This window comes from Pteropus alecto, unplaced genomic scaffold (genome assembly GCF_000325575.1).
Source record: "Pteropus alecto unplaced genomic scaffold, ASM32557v1 scaffold71, whole genome shotgun sequence".
Classification (NCBI taxonomy): domain Eukaryota; kingdom Metazoa; phylum Chordata; class Mammalia; order Chiroptera; family Pteropodidae; genus Pteropus; species Pteropus alecto.
Window position 1 is genome coordinate 342706 of NW_006433024.1, and position 23123 is coordinate 365828.

Here is a 23123-nt window from a genome sequence, read left to right on the forward strand (position 1 = left end):
GGGGAGAGATTACTTGAGGGCTGTATTTTTACACCATCATTATGCAATTGCTTGCAGTTCCCATGGGTTCATTCTAAAGGCCCAGCACCCCAATTCTCTTGGCTTTTGTACATCTATCTCTTCTTATGTCCAATCTGCAGTTCAGGTGAATGGTTTAGCTGCCAAACATTTGTGGAAATGCCAAACCACCCTCCAGTCTTTTCCCTGCTTCTTGGCCTTAATTTTCTCCATAGCACTTATATATTTTACTTATTTTATTTGTCTATCTTTCTTTTAATAGCAAATGCCTGTGCAGCACTTGCTATGTACCAGACACTGCTCTAAGCTCTCTATTAATTCATTTAATCCTCTAACAGCTCTACATGGCAGTGAATATTATTCCTGGAATTTTATAAGTGGGAGGCACATTTCATAGGTGAGAAGTTAATAGCTTGCCCATGATCATCCCAATGGTAAGTGGTAGAGCCAAACATGGTCCAGAGTCCCTGGTCTTAACCAGTATACGGCACTGTTTTGTGTGGGTGAAAATTTTCTGTTCGGTGCTTTGTTGAATCTCCAGTGCTTTTAAGAGTATCGTACATGTAAGTGCTCAATGAATAGCCAGTGAATAGATTAAGAAATGAGTGGATGAATGCTGGACATGGAGAATGAAATAAAGAGGTATCTGTCTTCAAGGAGCTCATGGTCCCATAGAGGAAACAAAAAGTTATTTCAATACTACATTAAGATGGCACTGTGTGAGTCTAGAGGGGCATACAACTTGCCTGGTCTCTGCAAGACTATCAGGTGTGTGAGCTGCCACCTCCTTCAAACTCCTCCCTGGGGACAGACATCTTAGCTCTTCCCGTCTCAGTCTGCAGGGTACAAGAAGATGATGGTGGCTCTATGGTGACATAGAGGCAGAATGGGCTGGTGGCCAGGAGCATGAGCTCTGGAGAAAGACTGCCTGCTGTGAATTCTCACTCTGCAAAACATCAGCTAAGTGACCTAGACAAACACTCTTGGTCCTCTCTCATCTATAAGATGGAGAAAGCAAATGCTGTTGTCTTCTTAGGTTAGCAAAGAGGATTACCCGAGATATATGTGTGAAAGCATTTGGAATAGTAGGTTACACAAGAAAGGCAATGTGCCAGCACCAATGGAGATGACTTATGTTCCGTTAAATATTCTACATTGGTTGCTGGCTTTCAGGGAGGAATGGGAGAGAGGGGTAAAATTAAACATGCTTATTACTATAGTCTCTATGCTGTGTCTTCATCCCGTTTTCCAGAAACAATTCAAAGCAGGACAGGGATTATGTCTGCTTTAGTCACCACTATTATCCCTAGTACCTGGTAAAGTACCTGATACACAGTAGGTTTTCAAAAAATATTTGTTGAATATGTACACTGCTTTAATCTTTGTGAGGATATTTATATTGTTGTTTCCATTTACAATTGAGATACTAGAGGCCCAGCAAAGTTAAGTGACTTGTCCGTTAACACAAAGAATAGAAACAGAACAGCCAGACTCAAAGGCCAAACCCCATGATCTTTCATCGACACCACGCTCATCTCTGGACTCTCATACATCATGTCCTATTTTCCGTGGATTTTTTTCTAGCTGGCGGGGCCATCCCTGGTTGTAGAATCATCTCTGAATTCTATGAGTCATATCTGAATCACAGAACTGTTTAATAGTTGAAAGGGACTCTTGATGTCATCTTGACCTCCCACCCATTGTGGAAATTTCCTCTCCAATGTCTATCCAGAAAATATATGAACGCCTCTCGTGATGGAACACTCATTGTCTTCTTCTTGAATTACCAAGTCCTATGATTGGACCACTTTTATAGTCAGAAAGTTCTGCATGCCATGCCAACAGGCTTCTCTTTAATGTCTGTGTATTGAGTTGCCATATTCCTAAGATTTGCACAGAATAAATCCACTGCCCCGGTCACAAGACAGCCTTTCAGATAGTCGCAGACAGCTCTCACATCCCTTTGGAGAATTCTTTTCTCTAAGCTAGTTGTTTCAGGTCCCCACAGCGACTCCTGTGCAGTGGCATCCATCCTACACCATCTCATCAGGCTGTCCAAAGTGTTTTGAGCAATGGCACCCCCTACTGGATAAGGTGAGAATTGCACCAAGGGGTCGACGCTCCCCTGGCCGCCTGAGGAGCTTCAGCAGTCGTGGGGGCACTGGCTCATGGTGTGAATAAAATAACCACTTATTTTAAAGATACATCGCTTTAGAGGCATACCTAGTCGTTTTACATGTCTATCTTAAAGAGTGTCATTGAAGACTCCATTCTAAGGTTCCTTGCCAATCATGAGGCTTCTGACAAGGTACAGGTCTGCGACTTCAACATTATAGAGGCAAAAAAAAATTTTTTTTTTTAAACAAAAAGGTTTAGAAGGAGATAGGAAAATGTATGCTGTATTATAGGATTATAGTGATTTTCCTTTTCTTTTTCCTGCTTGTCTTTATTTTCTAATATTTCTACAATGAATATGTTATAAAAAGAAAAAAACCCAAAAATTTTCTAAAAAGAAAAAAAAAACACACACTAAAAAATCCCCTCCCCTTCCTTCCCTTTATCATGACTTGAGTATTTGGTCTACAGTGGGACATACTGCCACCCATGGGCAGGAGTGCCTTGGTAATGTCCCTCTGGTGACTGCAATGGCCTGTGGTTCAGCTAGCCAGGCTCCCCGCAAGTGTGGTCAACCAGACTCAAGCAGTACAATTTGACATCCACAACCAGGCTTCTCAACAGGGCTGTCAGGTAGTTTCTTCACATCGTCCTACCCTGGGTTCATGCCACAGACAGGTCGGTTGTCTGTGTTTCCTAATCTGACCTCTTGAAGTCTGCCTGACACACTACTGGTCAGCTGTCATGTCCTGATCAGCCCTGGACTCCCCAACTCTTCTCTCCACCCTCCCAGCACTCCACCCTCCCAGCACACCATCAGCCTCCCGCTTTTCCCTCCATGGGAGCCCAGAGCAGCTCCAAATGTTAACAGGCCAGAAAGACATGAGGGATTAGAAAAACAAATCCTCATTTAAATGAAGACCTATGGACTAGCTGAGTCACTCTTTTCCAGCAATTTCACAGCTAACCAGGCTTTACTCCAGCCCCAGTGACATCTGGGGCTCTCTCCCTCCACTTGGAACTCTGGGGGGCACCTGGGTGCTGGGAAGACTCACCCGGCAGCCTCTCACTGCAGCACATGTCCAGAGCCCCTCCCTCGGAGTCATCAGCAGTGTGGTTCTCTCTCCCTCCTGCAGCAGGATGAAAAACATGAGATGCTGAGCTGAGATCAAGACAAAGCCCTGAGCGAAGATAAAAAGCCTTCTTTTCTTGCATGTCCCTCTGAGTAACCCCACCCCATTAGGGGAACCTGAGGAAAAGACCAACGTACAGAGGGGTCAGGATGCAGAGGCAGGAGCAGAATTCTGCAGGTGTCTTCCGTATGGAATCAGCAGCAGCAGCAGCAGCATCACTATGCCCATTACCATCACCATGATCTCTACTGTGGAAGGAGGGCTTACTATGTGCAAAGCACTTTACAAATTTTATTACACTGAATCTTTATCATGACCCAATGAATGAGAGATCATTAAACAGGCTCAGAGAAGCAACTTGCCCAAGGTCACAGGGCTCCTTAAGGTAGAGCTGGGCATAAAATTACAGTCTAGGACTCCAGGATCGCACTCTTAGTGCTGTGCTGTTCTTCCTCCTAGTTCCTGTGGGTTTAATAGTTGAAAGCATGGGTGAGCAGGAAGAGGGGTCTGGGTAACATATAGTCTGTGTCCAGCTCCCCAAGGCCTGCAACTGCCCAGTACCTCAGGCAGTAGACAGTGGCATGCAAAACTCTTCTCCAGAACTAGCCAGAAGTAGCTATATGTATTTTTTGCATATTCTAAATGTTCTACTTCTTTCTGAAATCAGAAAACCCTTTTTTGAGACCATCAGGGAGCCTTCCAGGACTGTACTGGGGTCTAGATTACCCAGCAAGCTGGAAGAAGGTTGCTGCAGGTCAGTCGGACCCCTTGAAGTGTCTGAAGATGGACATCCCGAGGGCAACTGCACAGCTCTCAGGGGCTCCCAGGCCCTGGAATGGTGTGAAATGTAGGCGTGGGGTCCGATGGCCCCACCTGCCATTTATGCCTCTGACCCCTGGCAGTAGCTGACTGAACCAGGGCTGGACACACCAACCAGGCTGGGTCAATCAGATCCTCTTGCTTGCACTTTTCAAATGCACTCTGGAGGGCCTGGAGCCTGTGGTTGCTGGGTTTAGAGGTTGTGCAGTTTACAACCTGTACAACTGGATGGGGTAGGCTTGAGCTAGAATTGAGACTTTCAAAACTCAACATTTATCATACAACCGTCCTTGAAAAACTACTTTAATAGTATCCTACTGCACTTAGAACAAAGATAAAATTCCTTTAATAAATTTACTAGATCTTGCATGATCTGACCTTTCTTTATCCCTCTGACTTTATTTCATGCCCCTTTCCTCTTGACCTTGGCACTCTCACCACACTGGATAGGCTCTTTTTTTTTTCCACAGTGAATTTATATGCGCTTTTCTCTCTGCCCGGAGAGCTCCCCCAGTTCCAACTCTCGGTACTTTTTACTCATAGCGCTTGACACAGTTTGAAATTTCATTTTAATTTATGCTTTTATTTAATTAACACCTATCTTAACCATTAGACTATAAGCTACATGTAGGCAGAGACCATCATTTCTTTTTTATTTAAATCTTCAAAGCCTCACACAGTGCTTGGCTCATAATAGGTGTTCAATAAATAAATCCTTGGGTGGGGGGAGGTAGACGGGGTAAAGAGGGTCAAATATATGGTGACAAAAGAAATTTAACTATGGGAGGTGAACACAGTGTAAATATACATATGCCTTACTGTTAAAGTGTACGGCTGAAACATTGGATTTCGTTAACCAATGTCACCATAAACATTAATTAATTAATTAAAAAAAAACCCATCAGGCTGCAATTAAAAAAAAAATCCTTGTCGAGAAAATAAATGTTGCCCTGACCTTCATGAAAACACATCGGGAACCTCGAATGTGGCTATCATTTGATCTGCCTCGTGGGCAGGTTTTTGTTAAGCCACTTGCAACCCTCCTCCAGAGCTGTTGTCCACAGCAGTCACGGAATCGTACATTTTCCCCCTCATTTTGTAGAGGAGGAAACTGAGGCACAGAATGAGGATCTGACTTGCCCCAGGTCGTACACCGTGGCCACAGGAATTAGGGTTGAGAACATCTACCCGCAACCTCCCGACCCTGAGCTTTTTCTGTCTTCATCCTAAAGAGCACCCCAGCTGAAGGGCAGTCCGTGAGGGCGGCCCTTGGCTGGGTGCAGAAAGGTAACCAAAGCATCCAGATACCTCTGGAAGGGGCCCCAGGGGTGACTCACAGCTGCTTTCACACCTTAAGCCTCCCTGGTTCAGAATAGCTTGGTGCTGCATGTGTGCAGAGGACTATAAATAAGCTTCCTAGAAAATGACTAATTTCATAATCAGAAAAGCAGAAAGAGTAGCACCTCACATTTGTAGAGGAAAATGGAGCAAGAGCCTGCTGCTTGGTCCTGTAGTCAGACTCCAGGCAACCTCGGCTCAAACCCACATGTGTAGGCTGTTCGGGCAAGGGTTTTAATCAGATTTCCAAAGAGAAGAGGTGGTCCACTCAGGCTAGACAGAGAAATCATCTCTGGGCATTGCCCTCTTTCCTCCCTACCCAAAGCAGAAAGAGTTGCTTGCAGTGGATGGCTGCAGGCTCCTTTTCTCTCCTTCTCCACTTCTCTCAGCCAGGCAACAGGAGCAGAAAACTGGCCTGTGATAACAGGCAGCGACTTGCTGTGGTGGCTCCCCACTGCTGCTCTTAGAACTAGAGAGCGCCAGGGACGAGGGAACATCACCCAGCCTGTCCCTCCCTCACTGATGGAGAACATGTCTGGGAAGGGAGAGAACCTCCCCAAACCCATTGCTTCATTCAACAAGCATTTGCTGAACACCTCCTATGAAGAAGGCACCAGAGCTGCCCCAGGAATACAATGACGAACAAGCCAGGCCCCTCCCTTCACGACTCTGCGTCCTCCTGGGAAGACATATGTGCAAACAGGATAGCACTCACACCTGCTTTAATTGACATATGCAGGCGACACCTTGGAAGGGCTCAGTTAAGCTTGTGGTGAGGGGGCAGGGGAGGAGGAAGTCTTCTCCAAGGGGGAAGGCAGGAGCTGGTTCCTAGAGGATGTTTCTAGGTGGATGAGGAGTCACAAGGGAAATACCTTCCTGCAGAGTGAAAATAGCAAGAGCAAGGCATGGAGGCCCGAGACGCGGAGAACATTTGGCACCACCTGGAAGCAGGCTGGTCAGCGAGATGGGGACGTGATGAAGACTAGGACTCAACAGAGGAACATGAGCAAGAAGCAGGCCTGGCTGCTGGGAATCCTGTTTTCTGGGTGGGGTGAGCAGCCCTCCTCAGCTTGACCATGGGGCTACCCCACACTGAGAGGTGCCGTAGGCTCCCCTAAAGCATGGCCTGGGCTGGGGAGGTCTGTAACAGGAAGAAGGGCCAGCAGATATGTTTGAGGCATATGGACATCAGACCCAGCTCACAGTGTCTCATCTGGTCCTATACAACTTTTTTTTTTTTTTTACAGTGGTAAAATTCCCGTAACATAAAATTCATCATTTTAACCATTTTAAAGTGCACAATCCAGTGGCATTTAATGGTGCAACCACCACCATTATCTAGATCCAGGACATTTAATTACCCCAAAGGGAAACCCCATACTCACTAAGGAGGCAATCCCCATTCTCCCTTCTCCCACCTTCTGGCAACTGCAAATCTGCTTCATGTCTCTCTCTCTATATCGCCTATTCTGGATATTTCATAATTGGAATCATACAATATATGGCCTTTTGTGTATGGCTCCCACTCAGCCTAACATTTTCAAGGGTCACCCAGCTGTAGCAGTACTTCATTTCTTTTGTGGCTGAATAATATTTGACTGTAAGGATATACTATATTTTATTTGTTCACTGCTGCTACTCTACCCGTGCTGGGTGCTAGAGACCTGGCCTGGACCAGCCTGCCCTATCTTTCCAGAGCTTGTGGCCAGTGGGGGAGACAGAACAGGTCACCGATGTGGGCTGGATGATGTGTTCTGTCTGGGATGGGCTGGGAGCACCTCACCTCTGCCTGGGGGTGGGATGGTGGATGAGTGGGTGCTGATAGAAGGCATCTTGGAATGGATGCCAGGACTTTTTCAGAGAAAGAGCTAACACGTTTGAGGAGGGAGGCGAAAGAGCCTGAGCCTTCTCCCCAGGTGAGTGAGGGGTAAAGAGAAGCTGGGATGCTGAAGTCAAGATGCCTGGGTGGGAGGCGGTGCCCCCAGGAACCTCCTGAGCCCGTTCCAGGCCAACGTGCCTTCCACCTTGGGCTTCGCACTCCTGGGGCTGCTGGGCCCTCTGGACACCCCTCGCTGTCAATACGGAGCTCCTACCACCCCACCGGACTCCCCCATTTCCTGAATCAGGCCTGTCCACTCCCACCGCCAAGCTTTTGTTCATGCCGTTCCCTCAGCCTGGAATTTCCTTTCCCCTCCTGCCCAACCTTATTCATTCTCAAGGTTACCCCTTTCATGGAGCACCCCCCAACCTCTCAGAAGAATCAAGCTCTCCTATTTCCGGGCTCCCCCACACCCCAGTGCACACTTCTCTTACTTTGTTCTGCTGCTATAGTTAGCTGTTTATGCACCTGCCTCCTCCAATGGGCTCCCAGTGACTTGGAGCATCCCCACCCCCTCAGTCACCTCCGCATACCAGGTGTTCAGCACAGGGCCTGAGTCTGTCGATGTACATGTTAAAGGTCAAACGGAGGGCACGGCAGTGTTTTGGCGTTGGTGGCTCTGGAGGTGCAGACTCTAGCTAGGAGCTTCTCAAACTGCAAATGTCCAGACCATGGCCAGGGAAAGCCCATATGCCATCCAGATTTTCAGTGGTGTGTTCAGTGTGTAGGGCTCAAGGACATGCTGGTTGCAAGGAGAACAAATGACGAAGCTGACCACTTCACGCATATGAGTCATGGGTCCCAGGCATGCACATGGAGAGGGCCTGCTCTCCTCAGTGAGATGAGCTACAGGGACCCACACACATGCTCAGTCACCTTACTCCCTCAGAATTCGTTTCCAAGGTGTCTGGCTGGGGAAAGAAAGCTTTTTCAGCAAAAAGCGCACTGAAGTGAACGGAGGAGAGAGGCCAGCTTTAGAACATCCAGGTGGGGAAACCGAGGCGAGAGAGGTTAAGTGACTTGCCTCAGGTCACACAGTGTGTGAACAGTTGTTTTCAGGTAGTTAACAAAATCCCCATTTCTTTTTGTGAGTTACCTCTCTCTTTCTCTGGCACCCTGCCTGTCCCTTTTCACAGGAGGGGCCCAAGACCAGAGGTCGGTTACCAGTCATTCTGTGTCATAACACCAAGCCTTCTGATAAGTAGCTTTTCTGCCTAAGTTACTAAGTCAGTTTCTGTTGCTGGCAACCAAAGGACTCACACTGATATGTGCAGCAAACTCGTGGAACAGATAGGCTCTGAGCCCAGGACTCCCAATGCTTAGTTCACTGCTATTTCTATCCTGCCAAGCTGCCTACCCTCCCTGCCCAGCTGTCCACTGTCCAGCCATCTGTCCCCACGTCTCAGCAGACTGCAAACTTGGAGTGTTCTGGATCCTAAACACAGGGTCTGAGTGTTCTCTGCTTGGGATGTGCCCAGATAAATGATGACTTCTCTTCTATCCTGCTCTGCTGGAGCGAGACGGGGGTGTGAGCATGGCAGAGACCCAAGGGAAGGGAATATGGAAGGGTGCTGGAGAGGCTCAGCCGGCAGAGGGGCTCAGACCTCTGAGAGTTTTCCATCTCGCATGTGAGCCTTATTCAGGGACTAGACCATTCGTTTGTTCAACTGGTGTTTAGTAAACACACAGTATGTGCTGGTCAGAGTGTGAGGCCCTGAGATAACAAGGAACTACATGCAGGCTCTGAGGGCATCGTGGAGTTGCAGGTAAGCAAAAGGAAAAGTGCAGGCTGCTGCGAGGGTGCCTACGAGGCCCCTCAGGAGACAGAGGAGTTAGGGAAGGTTCCTAGGAATAAATCTGTGATGACGTGTGAAGGAGGAGTAGGGGCCAGCAGCTGTGGAAGGGGAGGAAAGCAGGTGGGGTGTTCCAGGCAGACAGAGGGCAGGTGGAGGGGTCTGGAGTTGAGAGAAAGAGGGCACGTTCAGGGAATGGAAAGAAATTCAGGCTGACAAGCGGAGTATGCTGTGGGACGAGGACGCCGACTGAGATGCTCATTTGTGATGTTCTGCCTTCTTGTTTTCCTTCTCCCTCTCCTTTCCAGAGAGATAAGGCAGACCTCGATTCTTAAAACGGGCCCTAGGAGAAACCATACCATCATTACCTCTATTTTCTACATAAGAAAAATAGAGATCCCAGGCCACACAGCTAGTAATGACAGATCTGCCCCTCACTGCCCATATTCATAAGCTCTCCTCACTTCTGGCTTTGAACCTTTCTCAAAACAATGCTCTGAGATTAGGAAGAGTGAACAAGAATGAAACAGCAGACTATAGCAGCTGCAACGTATACAGGCACAGCTTGTTTTATTGCACTTTGCTTTATTGAGCTTCACAGATGTTGCGTTTTTAAAATCGATCGCAAGACCGTCCAGCAGCAATGAGATTACAGCTCACATTATCGCAATACTCACATTATTGCAGTGGTCTGGAAGCGAACCTACCATATCTTTGAGGTATGCATGTATGTTCTTTTAAACACTCCTCACTGTAAGTCTATGGGGCAGGACCATTTTACAGATGAAGAAAGTAAGGCTCAGGGAGTGAACTGACTGCGAGGCTCACACAGTGGGTGAGTTAGTGAAAGGGCGTGAGGGAGACCCAAGGTGCCCGTCCCCCTGCCCAGGGGCCTGAAGGAGCTCACTGCTGTAGCGTCATGCATGAGCTTTGGGTGTCTTCTCAGGAACAGAATGACTGGAAGTCCTGCCCTAGATTGTGAGTTCAGGTTTGTCCACCTGAAGAATAGCCCAGGGAGCCCTGCTTAGGAGATTGGCTTGGGTGAGGAGTGTGTGTGATGGGGGCGGCTAGGCTCCATTATTAGCGTGACAAATGCACTCACTGGCCAAGGACCCAGCAGCCCTGGGTTCTAGTCCTTGGCCATTGTGTGAGCATGGACCAGTCATTTCCTCTACTATGAGTCTCAGCAGCCCCAAATAGAAATCAAGAGTTTAACTTAATGACTTTTAAGGGTCTTTCCTTAAGGTCAAGCTTCAATTCTGGGGCTATCAAGGGTTAGAGGCAGATGGTGGCAGAGCGCTAGGGGACCAGCAGAGGGCACTCCCACTAGGGAAACAAGGCCCTGGGCAGTGGAGTCTGGCAAAGGCTGCCCCACTTTCAAGAGCACAGGGCAGAGCTGGCCCCAGCCAGTCAGTGGTGGAGGCCATGTTCAGCGGTAACAGTGAGTGCCTGAGTGCCTGCCCCGCATAGCCCTGACTGTGTGGTGGACAGGAGCCCCAAAGAAATTCAGTTGAAGAGCTGGATCTCAGAGTTCAAGGGTCATCTGGTTTAACCCTCTGTTCTCCAAGACTGAAAACACTCCATTCTGCTCCCTCTTTCCACACCCCTTCTAATCGCCAGGTATACAGTTTAATTTACAAAGAGAAAACAGGCAATCGCAAACATGAAGGCGTGATCACACCTCTGGTGGGGGTGTGCTGGTATTTCCATTCAGTTAGATGCTCACTCTTACCTGTCATATATTGGAATGCACTTTTCCCTTCTCTGCTTGGAAAACTCTTCAAGACTCTTCCAAGGCCCTGTTCAATGTCACCTCCTCAGTGGAACCATCCCTGCCTCCCTTAGGAAGACCTGGGTACTTCCTTTTCTAGTCTCGCCTGTTTGGTAATCATCTATTGATACCTGCATCCCTGTACCTCACACTGAGCTATCTTTACACAAACCTGTGGTTTATAATCACTGCAGCCTCTTTTTACCAAGTGCTTACTGTGTACTTGGGTACCATGCCAAGCGCTGTGCATGACATCATTCATCTCTCACTATAATCCTATGAGCTAAACACAGTTATCAACCCCCTCCTACACATGTAGAGATTGGCATCTAGAGAGACTGAGTCACTCGCTCAAGGTCACACAGTTGGTAAGTAGCAGAACCAGGCTTCAAACTGAGTTTGCCTCAATCCTAGGTCCAGACTTTGTTCAAACTATTAGGTTTATAGCCTCTTATATGGACTTTCCTGTTTTCTATGCTTAATACTCTACCTGGCACCAGGCAGATATTCCAGACATATTTCTTGAAAAACTAAATGAAAAGTGGGCTAGAGTTTGAGCATGTATAAATAGCTCATTAAAAACAAAGCGCAGGCTTTGGGATTGGGCTGCTTGAGCGTGAATGAAGGCTCCCCTACTGGCTGCCTGATCGTGGGCAAGACACTTGACTTCTCCGTGCCTCAGTTTCCTCATCTGTGAAATGGGATGCAGTGTCTACACTTTAGAGGGCTCTACAGAGATAAAATAAATTTTGATTCTCATTCTCACATTAAAATTTTATATGAGATGTGTAAAATGCTTAGAACAGAGCCCAGTAAACTCCTAAAAATGTTACCATCTTGTGTGTCAGGCGTTGCCTGTTTGTCAGTTAATACAGCCCTTCTTTGCTCACAGATGACATCCGTGGAGACTCTAAAATGAATCTTATGGTATACTACTAAATAGGTTCTCAGAAAAAAATTTAAAAGGAGTAAAAATTTAAAGATGTGGTACACATACACAATAAAATATTACTCGGCCATAAACAAGAATGAAATCTTACCACTTATGACAACATGGATGGACCTAAAGGGCATTATGCTAAGTCAAATAAGTCAAACAGAGAAAGACAAATACCATATGATTTCAATTATTTGTGGAATCTAAAAATCAAAATAAACAAAACAGAAACAGACTCATAGATACAGAAAACAAACTGATAGTTGCCAGATGGGAGGGGTGTTGGGGGGCTGGGTGAAAAAAGGGAAGGGATAAAAAAAGAAGTGAAAATTTAAAAAGCCCTGATTTGTGGCATTCGCTGATTTCCATGGTGCAAATGCTCCCATCATGGCTGATTTCAAGCTATGGATGTGAGGGGTCGTGCTACCAACCCTGGAGGTCAGGAATTTCACTCCAACTCTCTACGCCTCAGTTTTCTCATCTGTAAAATGCACCTGTAGTGGTGCCTAACTCATAATATTGTTGGGATGAGTAAACAGAAAGATCTGAGAAGAATGCCTTGCACCTATACAGTTCACTATATAAGTGTTAACAAATACTTATTGTTGTTAAGTGTTTCAACAACACTCAGTCTCACTGCCGCTTGTCTGGCTCTGCCACCGGCCGGGTCCCAGCACCTGGCCTTCTGTTTTATGCCCTGGAAGGCAGTCTCTGTCTTGGTCATCTGCCTTGTAGGACTGAGGCCTGTCCACTCTTGCAGCTCTCTCCCTTCCACCCGGAACCCGAATTCTGACCTAGCCTGTGCTGGTTACACACCCACCCTCATCACAAATGATTTTGTGATCTGGTCTCTACCTGCCTCTGGTTTCAGCCCTAGATGTCCCTGATGCCAAGCCCTGGCCTGGACTCCTCAGGTCGCCTGTGTCTTGCTCCACATCATCCACGATGATCCCTTCTGACACCTGCTCTGCTCCTAACCCTTTACAAAACCACTTCTCATGGGGCTTGTAGAGCTCACAGAGGGGAAAGCTGGGGTTCAGAGTTAGGTCTGCTCCCACCTGCAGATAGGGAGGTCTCTAGCTCCTGCCGTATCCCACTATAAGGCCTAGTCCTATGTTAGGACCCCTCCCTCAGCCTCTGATTTAATGCTCAGGCCCAGCTAAGCTGTGGCAGCACAGCCTGGAAAGATCCTGGCACTTTAGGGTTTGGTGGAAAAGTCAGGCAAACTGATTCAGAAGCAGGGCCTGGCAGAGGCTGCGTGCGGAAGCATTAGCTGGATCTGAGGCTCTTTTGCCAGGAGAGAGAATAGAATGTGAGCCAGGAAGTCAACTGGAATGGGAAAGAAAAAAAACCTTATGGGACGAGGAGTCAAGGTTGAAAGGATCTGACCTCCTGAATCCAGATGGAATAAATCTCAGCTGCATACCTATCAAGTGTCATGAGCTTTTCCATCCTTATTGCGTTTGACCCTTGTGACAATCCTGTGAAGACATCATTACTCCACTTTGTACAGGTGCTCAGAGGAGCTATGGACCAGCCTGAGAGCAGGTGAGTGGTCACTCTGGTCCTGCTCAAGTGCCTGGCGGAGAAGACAGGATGAAGCCTGGTCCTGGGCCAAGGACGGTTGGTTCTTCCACTGCCTTGGGCCAATGGACATCTGGAAACCTGGGGCCTTGAGTGGGCTGTCAACAGAGATCCTCAGCCAAAGGTATAACCTCTCAAAATACTCTGAGCGTTCTGAGGTCGCACACCTTAAAGCAATTCCGGTCCTCTGGAGAAAGAATGGATTCGGAGGCAGAGAGAACTAGCTGAAACACTGTGCTTTGCCACCTTCTCCCCTCGGAGGGGCCTCGGGCCAGTGTCTGAGCCTCAGTTCCTTCCCCCAGGACAGGGGAGCAACAAGAGCTGCCTGTCGCAGGGTTGTGGCAAAGACCGCAGACGACTGAAGTAGAGTACTGGGCAATCTGAGGCAGACAGCCCCCTCGTTATTACTGCTGACCTGGCTCAAAGCCTCATTTCCCGGCTCCCTCTAAGTCAACCCAGCACGCTAGCAGCTCCCGCTCTTTGTACCCGGCAGTGCCATAAACTACAAAGGTCTGTTTCCTATTTCCTCAGGCTCTGTCAGGTGTTCCTGGAGCTGATAAGAACAATGGAGGAAACAGTAGTTTGAGGACAAGCGGGCCTCTGGACTCCTCTCCCCTCTGGAGAGTCCTGGGCTGTTTACAGGTTCCCAGAATCAGACCCAGAGTCCTTGGGAAGGGAGGGTCAAAGGACCAGACGCCCGACTTTGTAGAATGCCCCAAATACTCCTCCATCACGAAAATGCCCCGCCTCCTAGCACGCTCACTCTTGCTTCTCAGCCTTTGTCTCCCCTGTTCCTTCTTCCTGGACGGGCCTCCCTGCTTCTCCCCTCTGAGCTGTGGCCACCTGCCTTTCCAAGGCCTGCTTCAGCTCGTGCCTCCTCCAGGAAGCCTGCCTAGGGAGTCTAGCACATGTTGGTCTCTCTTCTGGCTGAATTCTGCCCCCGCCACCCACTAGAGTTTTGATTTGTGACTTGGAATCTGGCAATGGACCACACCCCACTCTGGGCTCTTCCCTAGCTCTCCTGTCCACAACCTTAGCTTCTGTGACTCCATTCACACAAAGACCAAGAAGGGGCAAGGGATGGGCTTCCTTCTGCCCAGTGTAGAGGAGAGAAGGAGGGCAGGGTAATGTGCATCCAGCTCTTTTCTGTACACTCAGATTTGGAAAGAAGATGGGAAGAAGTAACCAAGAGGGAGAAAAAGGAAAGAATGAGTAAAAAGGAACGAAAGAGGTGGGAAGGGCAGCTGTGTTCAGGATTCAGGGTCAGGATCACAAGAGTGCAGATCAGGCCCATGATCTGAGCTGCCCTGGATCATGCTTTAAGGCTCTCTATGGATTACCCCCCTATTATGTAACTCCCTGGCTCAAAAGACTCCTCTTTAAAACCCTTGGGACTCATCTCCTTCAGGCAGCCTTCCCGGATTGACTCTGATGTCTTTCCCATCCCCTTGGCTCCCTGAACTGCACTACTTGGCACTCATTGACGCCATTTTTCTTGATGACAGGTCCTCTGGGGAAGGGCTGGAGGTCTCTGCCTCACTGGCAGCAAGTTTCACTCTACATTTCTCATCTGTAGTGAGAGATTACACTCTCTTTTTCGACCACCTTTCTTTTACCAGCTTCAGAGGGTGGTTTGGGATATTTTGCAGTTATTTTAAAACCAGTTTGTCTCTAAGATAATCCTGAGACAAGACCTGCCATAATATTACATCTATTGCTTTACTATCAGCCTCTACGCTGGGCCTGTGGGGATACAGAGATGACCAAGACCCAGTTCTTGCTCTCAACCAGCTTCCAGTCTGGTAAGTGGAATGAGAAAAGTGCCAAGTGTCAACTGAGGCTGTCTTATGGGAATGCCTAGGAGGGCACAAAGGGAGAGTCTGGGACGGTGCACAGAGAAGTGATGTCTGAGCATTTCAAGGACAAGTAGGAGTTCGCCAGACAGTGGGGAGGGCATTCCAGGCAGAGGACTCTGCAGGTGCAAAGGCTGGGGAGAAGGAGGGCACCTCAGTTGGCTGGAGACTGGGCAGGAAAGGGGACTCATGTCACGTGACAGAGGGCTTTGTGCATCAGGTTAGGACATACTAAGCCACAGGCCATTTTCCCAATGGGAATAAGGCAGGTATCACTATTCCAGGTGGCATTCAGAAGTCTGTGTGTATCAGGGAGGATGGGGGTGCATCGATGTGGATGGATCTCAAAAACGACGTTATGACACAAAGGAATATATTCATGATACATGATTCTATTTACATGAAGACCAAGAACAGACAAAACTCATCTACAATCACAGAAACAGGAACAGTTACCTCTGAGGGCAGGTACTGACTGGAAAGGAGAGAGAACTTTCAGGGGCCAAGGAAATGTTCCACGTCTCATCCCTGACGGTTATCTGGGTTCATACGGTTGTCAAAATTCACTGAATGAATTAAGGTCTGTACATGTCCCTGTTCAAAAAATATATCTTGAAAATGTGTGTGAACATTTTTGGTTGTCACAATGACTGAAGGGTGTTACTGGCAAATATTTAGGGGATGGGGCCAAGGATGCTTTCACAACAAAGAACTCCCCCACCAAACCTAAGGGAGTCCCTGTTGAGAAAACCTGTGTGGGCCACAGGAGCTACAACGGGTTTAAGGAGCAGAGAGAACTGGCTGATCTGGGTGTTGAGATGGGTTTTGACAGTGATGGGAGCTCACGAGGTCCAGGCATCTCAGGGTGGTGAAGTGACGCAGAAGATGAGCTTCCTGGACCTTGTATTTGGCACCTCCAGGGGCCCTGGGAGATCCTTCTAAGGCATCCCAGAAGGGGTTGAAGATGTTTTCTAGATATTTCATACCCTGTGGCTCCTCAAAAAGTTAAACAGAGATTACCACATGACCCAGCAATTCCACGTCTGGGTATACACACAAAATAACTCAAAGTGGGAGCTGAGGCAGCTAACTGTACATCAATGTTTGTAGCTGCATTATTCACAGTAGTGAAAAGGTGGAAGTAACCCAAGCGTCCATCAATGGATAAGTGGATAAGCAAATGTGGTACATAATGTACATTCAACATTCAGCCTTAAAAAGGAAAGAAACTCGGATATATGCTATGACATGGATGAACCTTGAAAACATTTTGCTAAGCGAAAAAAGCCAGACACAGAAGGACAAATACTGCAGGATTCTACTTACAGGAGGTACCCAGAGACAGAAAGTAGAATGGAGGGAATCAGAGGATGGGGGAGGGGAGAATGAGGAGCTACTGTTTACTGGGTACAGAGTTTCAGTTTTGCAAGATGAAGAGAGTCCTATAGGTAGATTGGTGGTGATGACTACACAACAATGTGAATATTTTTAATGCACTGAACTGTACACTTTAAAATGGTTAAAATAGTAAATTTTATGTATTCACCATCATTTTAAAAAGCACCTCCAAATTTGCCAACAAAATTCTGGAGGGACTCCATCTGAAATCTGACAGCGCTGGACACTCCTCCATCTCATCTTTGGTGCTCTGTGACTTTGGCTTCCTGGTCCATGACCTCTCCCTCCATCCTCTCCTTGGCTCCAGCTCTAGTGTCCCCTATTCTCTTTCTACCTCAGGACCTGGGGCCATGTCACTGGCATTTATGAAATCATCCTCCACTGGTCCATAAATTGACACCTTCCTTCCTTTGCACCCTTCTTTAACTCCCCTTGTTCCTGCCACACCCTTTTGAGGATGCTTAAACCAGATGCCTTGAGAATCTGAGATGGAAAAACTATGTGCTCGAAGATGTTTCCTAGTATGTCCACCAATCAAGAGATGGTTAAACGCAATATGGTAAAGTCACTGAGGCTAAGAAGAAGATCATGTATGAACACAGTAGTTATGATAAAATGTTAAGTGGAAAATGCAGGGTACAAAACTAGATGTGGACTGATTTCAACTGTTAAAAAATACAGAGCTATAGAAGAAACAGAATGGGACACATAAAATCATAATTAATCTTAATTTGTTCTATTGTTACCATTGTGTTACTTGTACAATGTAATTTATTTTGTAAAAGCAGGGCAATGCTCACCACTTAAGCCCCAAAATCCCTCCAGGGTGGATTTCAGAAAGTTGGGGAATGGGGGAGCATTTCAATTCTTAAGAATGACATTAAAGCCTGGTATGTCTCTCTCATGGTTTCGACTAACCACCTCACCACTGAAAGAAAAGGCAATTTAAGGTCTTTATTTTCCCATCCCAGTAACCAGGAGGTTTGGCCATAAATAGTTTATCTCCTACATTACCCCGAAGTTAGGAATTCTCACCAAGATGCTGGCTCCCTTACAAATTTGTAAACTATAAATCCCCTGCATCTAGATTGAGGGGACCCCTTCCCAACCCGACATGCTATACCTTCGGTATGGAAACCTGGGTCAAGGTTGCTTCAAGGGGGACTTGGCAAGGAGAGTGGCTTTTATCCCACATGCCACAGTTTGGTGGGAAAAGCTTTCTTCAGTTTGAACGTCTGGGAATTTCAGAGGTTTGCTAGACACTGGCGGCCAAGCGCTCACCCCACATCTCACCAGATGCAGAAAAGATGGAGATGATGTTGAAGAACAGGAGAAAATCTTATTTTCCACAAAGCCATGGTTTAAGGTAAGGAAGAAATTTTTAGTAATGGCATTATTAAAAAACTAAAAAGGTTTTTAATTTCTCTTTTTCTTGGGCTGACCCGAGTTTCCAGTTTCTAGAGATGACAAGACAGGCAGGGTCCCATGGAATTTGGACCAGGATGCTTAGAGAGTCTATGATTCTAAGGCAGATCACACATCAACTTGCACCCTCACAAGGTCTAGCCTAATAGCTGGCTCCGTCTGCTGATGGCAGCGTCCCATCTCTGCTGTGACATCCCATCCACAAAATCATCTGAGTGTCACAGGGAGCCACAACCCCACTGTGTGACAGTGGTCACTGTTCTCCAGAGGGGCAATAATATGGGCCTATAAATAAAACAGGCTTAGTGCTTCAGGGGCCCAGAAACCCAAGCCCTACCTCCAGAGATGGGGAAACTGAGTTTGGGAGAGGGGAAGGACCTCACCTCAGGTCACTTAATCATGACTAAGCTTAGGACCGAACACAAGAAGTTACACACAGACAGCTGCATTGATTCTCACCAGTAAGAACACTGATTCGTATATATTCTACAGTGAGTTGGTCAAATTTTTGGCAAAGGGTACCATATATTTAGAAATGTTCACATATCCCCCTGTGTTCAACTTAATACAGACAAAAGCTTTCAATGATAAGCCATCTTCTGGAGTCTCTCCATTTCCACTTATAGATCCATTTAAACAATTAATCAGATGTCTGAAGAATTCATACTTCTATAAATAATTTCTCTCCCTTTACTGCCCTGTTTTTTTTGCGGGGGGGGGGGGGAATCTGTCAATTTATTGGAGATGATGATAATTTCTTTTTCTGCAAATAAGGGCCTTTGTGGTAGAGGTGAGTTTTTAAAAAATCGCTACTAGGGAAATGGCTGAGGGCACAAGAGTTGCAAAAGGGAAAATTCAAAATGAAGCCAGAGCTTGTGTGTTTGCACTGGAAGACCAAAAATGTTATCATTTTGTTTTACAGTCATTTCAGGTATGTTTTACTATTTAGTCTTAGTTAACGGCACTGTTTATAATGTCAAACCATACTGAATAAAAAATGCAGATTTGACTCAATTTTCGTACTTAAATGACAACAGACATTTAAATCATCTGAGTTTTATCATTTTGATCATATACACCTTACTGTGCCCTCACTATGCCATAATATCTTTATTTATTTAGTAGTTCGTATAAGTCCAAGATAGGAAGTTTCGTACATGAATGATCATTTCCAACATTCATTCATTTATTCAGCAACTGTTTAGTGAGCCATGGTTGTGTGTTAGGCTTGGTTTGCAAGGCACAAAGAATAATACAAGAATAGGACTCAGGTTCTCTTGGACTCATTAACACCATAGGATTTCTTATTCCTCGAGTAACTGCATGGTCTGGCCCTGCCTCTCTCCTAGTTTTTCCCTTACCTCCCTTCCTCTTTGCCTGTCTCTCAGATCCACACTTGCTGTTCCCGGAAAGCATCAAGCTATTCTTACCCCAGAGCGTTTGCACGTGTGGTCTCCTCTTTCTAGAAAGCTTTTATTTCCCCAGGTCTCCTTATTTCATTTAGATCTTTTTTTCAAATATAATATCCTTAAAGACAATACTTTGCTTACGTTTTATTTTCTGTCTACCTTGGTAGAGCCTGAGCAGGAAGTTCATCTTTTTCAACAATGTGTCCCTAGAACCTAGGACAACTTGGCATGTAACAGATGTTTATATGTATTTGGATAATGAAAGAATGAATAGAGGAAACAGCTCTTGACAGTTTGGGGTGCTTGATGAGCTAACTTTGCAGGAGGAGTTTTTATGGTTCCCTGTCAGACCCATGGCCCCCACTCCTAAGCCTTCCCCTACTGGGCTATTTCTATGAATGGCATCTTTAGTTACTCAGGCTCAAAACCTTGCCATCACTCATTCTGTCCTCCCTCTAGCATCCACAACCAATCAGCTGCCAGTTTTGGTGACACTGCAGCCTCTTGTGTCAACTCCTTTTTCTCTTCATTCTTACAACCACTCCTATTCCAGACCATCATTATCTCTCACCTACATCACTGTCATTGCTTCCTACCTGGGCTCCCTGCCAGCAGACTTTGCCCCTTTAATCTGCTCTCCAAGGGGCGGCCAGAGTGAGTTTCCTAATGGCCAGGTTTGATCGTGTTTATCCCCTACCCAAAACTAAAGGTCAATCCCTTAGCTCAGCGCTCAATGCCCCAGCAACCGCCTCCACCCTCATACCCAGCCTTCCTTTTCAGTGCTCCTCTTCTATGCTTTTTGAACCAGTTGGAGTGAATCGCTTTCCAGTTTCTACACACACCCCACTGCCTGTTCTCTGCTCATGCTGTTTCCAATACTTGCAATATTTTCCCTCCTTTCTTCTACTGTACAAATCATTTAGACCCAGCTCAAATGCTAGTTTCTCCAAGAAGCCATTCCTAATCTTCCAGAAGAATAAAACTCCTCCTTCTTCTCAATTCTTTCCAAGAGGTTATTGATCTCTCTTTTAGGGCAGGTCTTGGGAAAGGGCAGGCACTATGATATAAAAGAAAGAGTTCAGAATCTGGAATCAGATGATCTGAGCAGAAGGCATTGCTCTCTGGTTCTGAGACTTTTATGGTATGCCCCCTAAGTCAGTCTTAACTTTCCCATCTATAAAATGGCAATAATAACACTACTGATATGGGTGTGTTATGAGGATTAACTATATGTGACGGTGCGTAAGAAAAGCTTTGATACTATTATACAAATTAATAAATGCAATCACGATTAGGTGTGAAACTCCCAGGGAGTTTTCATGGACATCTTACACTGGCTGAGCCCTGAATCCAAGAACAGGTCAGTGGGGAAGGGATTTTGAGGGAGAGGGACTTTGAGGCCCTAAAATCTCATGTCCTTGGGCAATCTGAAAAAGGGAAGATGTGGAGGCTATTGCCATAAAGCTGGGACCCTAATGGTATTAATAGCTACCGATTCCTGAGCTTTTTCTATGCCCCAGGCACTGTACTAAGTACCCTACATAAATTATCTCGTCTCATCTTATTACCTCACAGAGTAATAGAAGAGGAAAACCAGGCCCATAGCTGTTATATAAAGTGCTCCCCATTCCCCCTCAATTACCCCCAACAGTTCAGACCTAAAAGATATTCTGAAATTCTTCATCACAATGATCTTATCTTTCAGATGGAGAAACTGAGACCCAAGAAGTTATGAGCATTTACCGACACTGTCCAGCCAGTGAGGAGGAGACTGGGCCTAGAACCCAGGTCGTTTCCCTTTCAAGGTGGGAGCCAATGCACCGCAAAAACCCAGGGGCTACTACTCATTCTGAAGTCTATGTAAATGGAGTTTCTGGAGCACAAAGCCATTAAGTGGATTACAATATGAATGGTGGTCACCTGTCACTCTGGCTTGGTTCCATGCTAGGCTACTCACCCCACTCAAGAAGGAAGCTCTTGACACAAGAGCCTCAGGCCCTTAGGGACTGAACATTGCCCTCCTTGCCAACTATCTTATCCAAGGGAGTTTATCCATTCACCATGCAGCTTGCAGTCCTTCAACATACCTCTCGGGGCACCCGCTCTGTGTCAGCTCTGGGGACACCCAGTTGCCCTTGAGGGAGCCTTTGCCCTGAGCTGCCACCCGAGCCTGGTAAGGCTGTGTGACTCAAGCTTCCCCAGCAGCTTTGTCAGCAACACCAACAATCACACTCAACAAACATCAAGGAAGAAGAGGTGGCCTGACATGAAGGACTTGGGGACCTCCACAAAGAAGTGATGGAAGGGGCCTGGCTGGGTTTGAAGACCTGGGCCTTTACAGAGGAGGAAAGAGGGACTGGGAAGGCATGCAGGCAGGTCAAAGTGGGGAAAGGGGATGACTCCTCGAATGCCACATCACCTGGTCAGACTGAGGACACAGGTTCAGTGACTTCTGTGAGAACCAGAATGAACATCCTGGAATCTGATCTCCTGTCCAGGACTGATTCATTCTCCCAAACTAAATTCCAACCCTGGAGTGCTTGCATAATAGAGCTCTCTTCTGAGGCTGAATGAGGCAAATTAAAGGCTAACCCATTTTTTTTACAGTAAGGATGGAAGCAAATGAATGACAGAAGCTGCTCCAAGTTGGGGAGGGGCTGGAATTACAAAGACTTTCTTGGTACACTCAGATGAATTTTGGGGTTCTGGGGCTTCAATGGGAATAGGGTCGAATTGTGTAGGGGAGGAAATGATTATGAAAGCCTGAGACCTTAGATTCTAATGCAGGCTCTGCCACTAGCTCTCCGGTGACCTTGGCCAAGCCACCTCACTGGGCCTCAGTTTCCCCATCTGTAAAATAAGGGAGTTAAATAAGTTCCAAAGTTTCATCTGGTCCTGACCCGTTAAGCCACACGATTCTTGGTAAGGCAGCCCCTCAGGGCTCTGACCCAGGCAATTTCCAGGTTTTGCAGGAGCCTGGGCCTCATCTAGGAAAAAGGGGCATGCTGGGGGAGGGGAACGCATGGAGCTTTTATTTTGGAGATGGGTGGGAAGCGAGTGGTTTAAGCTACACGGTCCTGGGGAGGTAAAGCTAGGGGGAAGTCTTGGAGCCGCAGCATATAAGCCAACAGGCTAGCGGCGATCTCCAACCTCCCTCCAAAGATTCAGACCCTGGAGAGGCGATGCAGCCGAGAGCCGCGCACCAGCCTTGGCCGCACAGGCTCGGACCCGGGACTACTAACTGATCCCTCCCCGGAATCGCGTCCAAGCTCCATGGGGAGTGGCTGCTACTCCCTCGCGGCTCTCTAGCGCCCAGCCCCCTCCCCTGCGTGGGGGACCCCTCCCCCAGCCCAGGGTGCCAGGAGCCCCATGGGGGCGTGGCGGGGGCGGGAGCCAGCTTCCTGGCCCTGGGGGGCTGGAGGAGGTCTCAATTGCGAGGCAGCCCTGGGAAGGACCCCGCGCCCTTCGCCTTCCGGCTCCCCACACAAAGGCACGGACGGAGACGCCACACTTACCGGCCAGAGCGGGCTCCGGGCTCCGGGCGGGCGGGCAGGCTGGCGGGAGGATGTGAGCGCGCGAGTGTGCGTGTGTCCCTGTGAGTGCGCGAGTGTGTGTGTGTGTGTGTGTGTGTGTGTGTGTGTGTGTGTGTGA

The 23123-nt window shown here is 47.3% G+C and overlaps 1 protein-coding gene across 2 annotated transcripts in view; it reads right to left on the minus strand.

The window, feature by feature from the left end:
* The window catches only part of PTPN5 (protein tyrosine phosphatase, non-receptor type 5), a 54764-nt gene extending 31734 nt beyond the window's left edge, over positions 1-23030 (minus strand). The window contains exons 1-2 of one of the 2 annotated variants that reach the window (XM_015586449.2): positions 22988-23030; positions 3189-3263 (exon numbers count right to left, since the gene is read on the minus strand). The gene's annotated coding sequence lies outside the window, so the exon portion shown is untranslated. Of the gene's footprint in view, positions 1-3188; positions 3264-22987 lie in introns of those variants that run through there. The other variant, XM_015586447.2, reaches the window with a different exon arrangement.
* Positions 23031-23123: the final 93 nt, after the last annotated feature.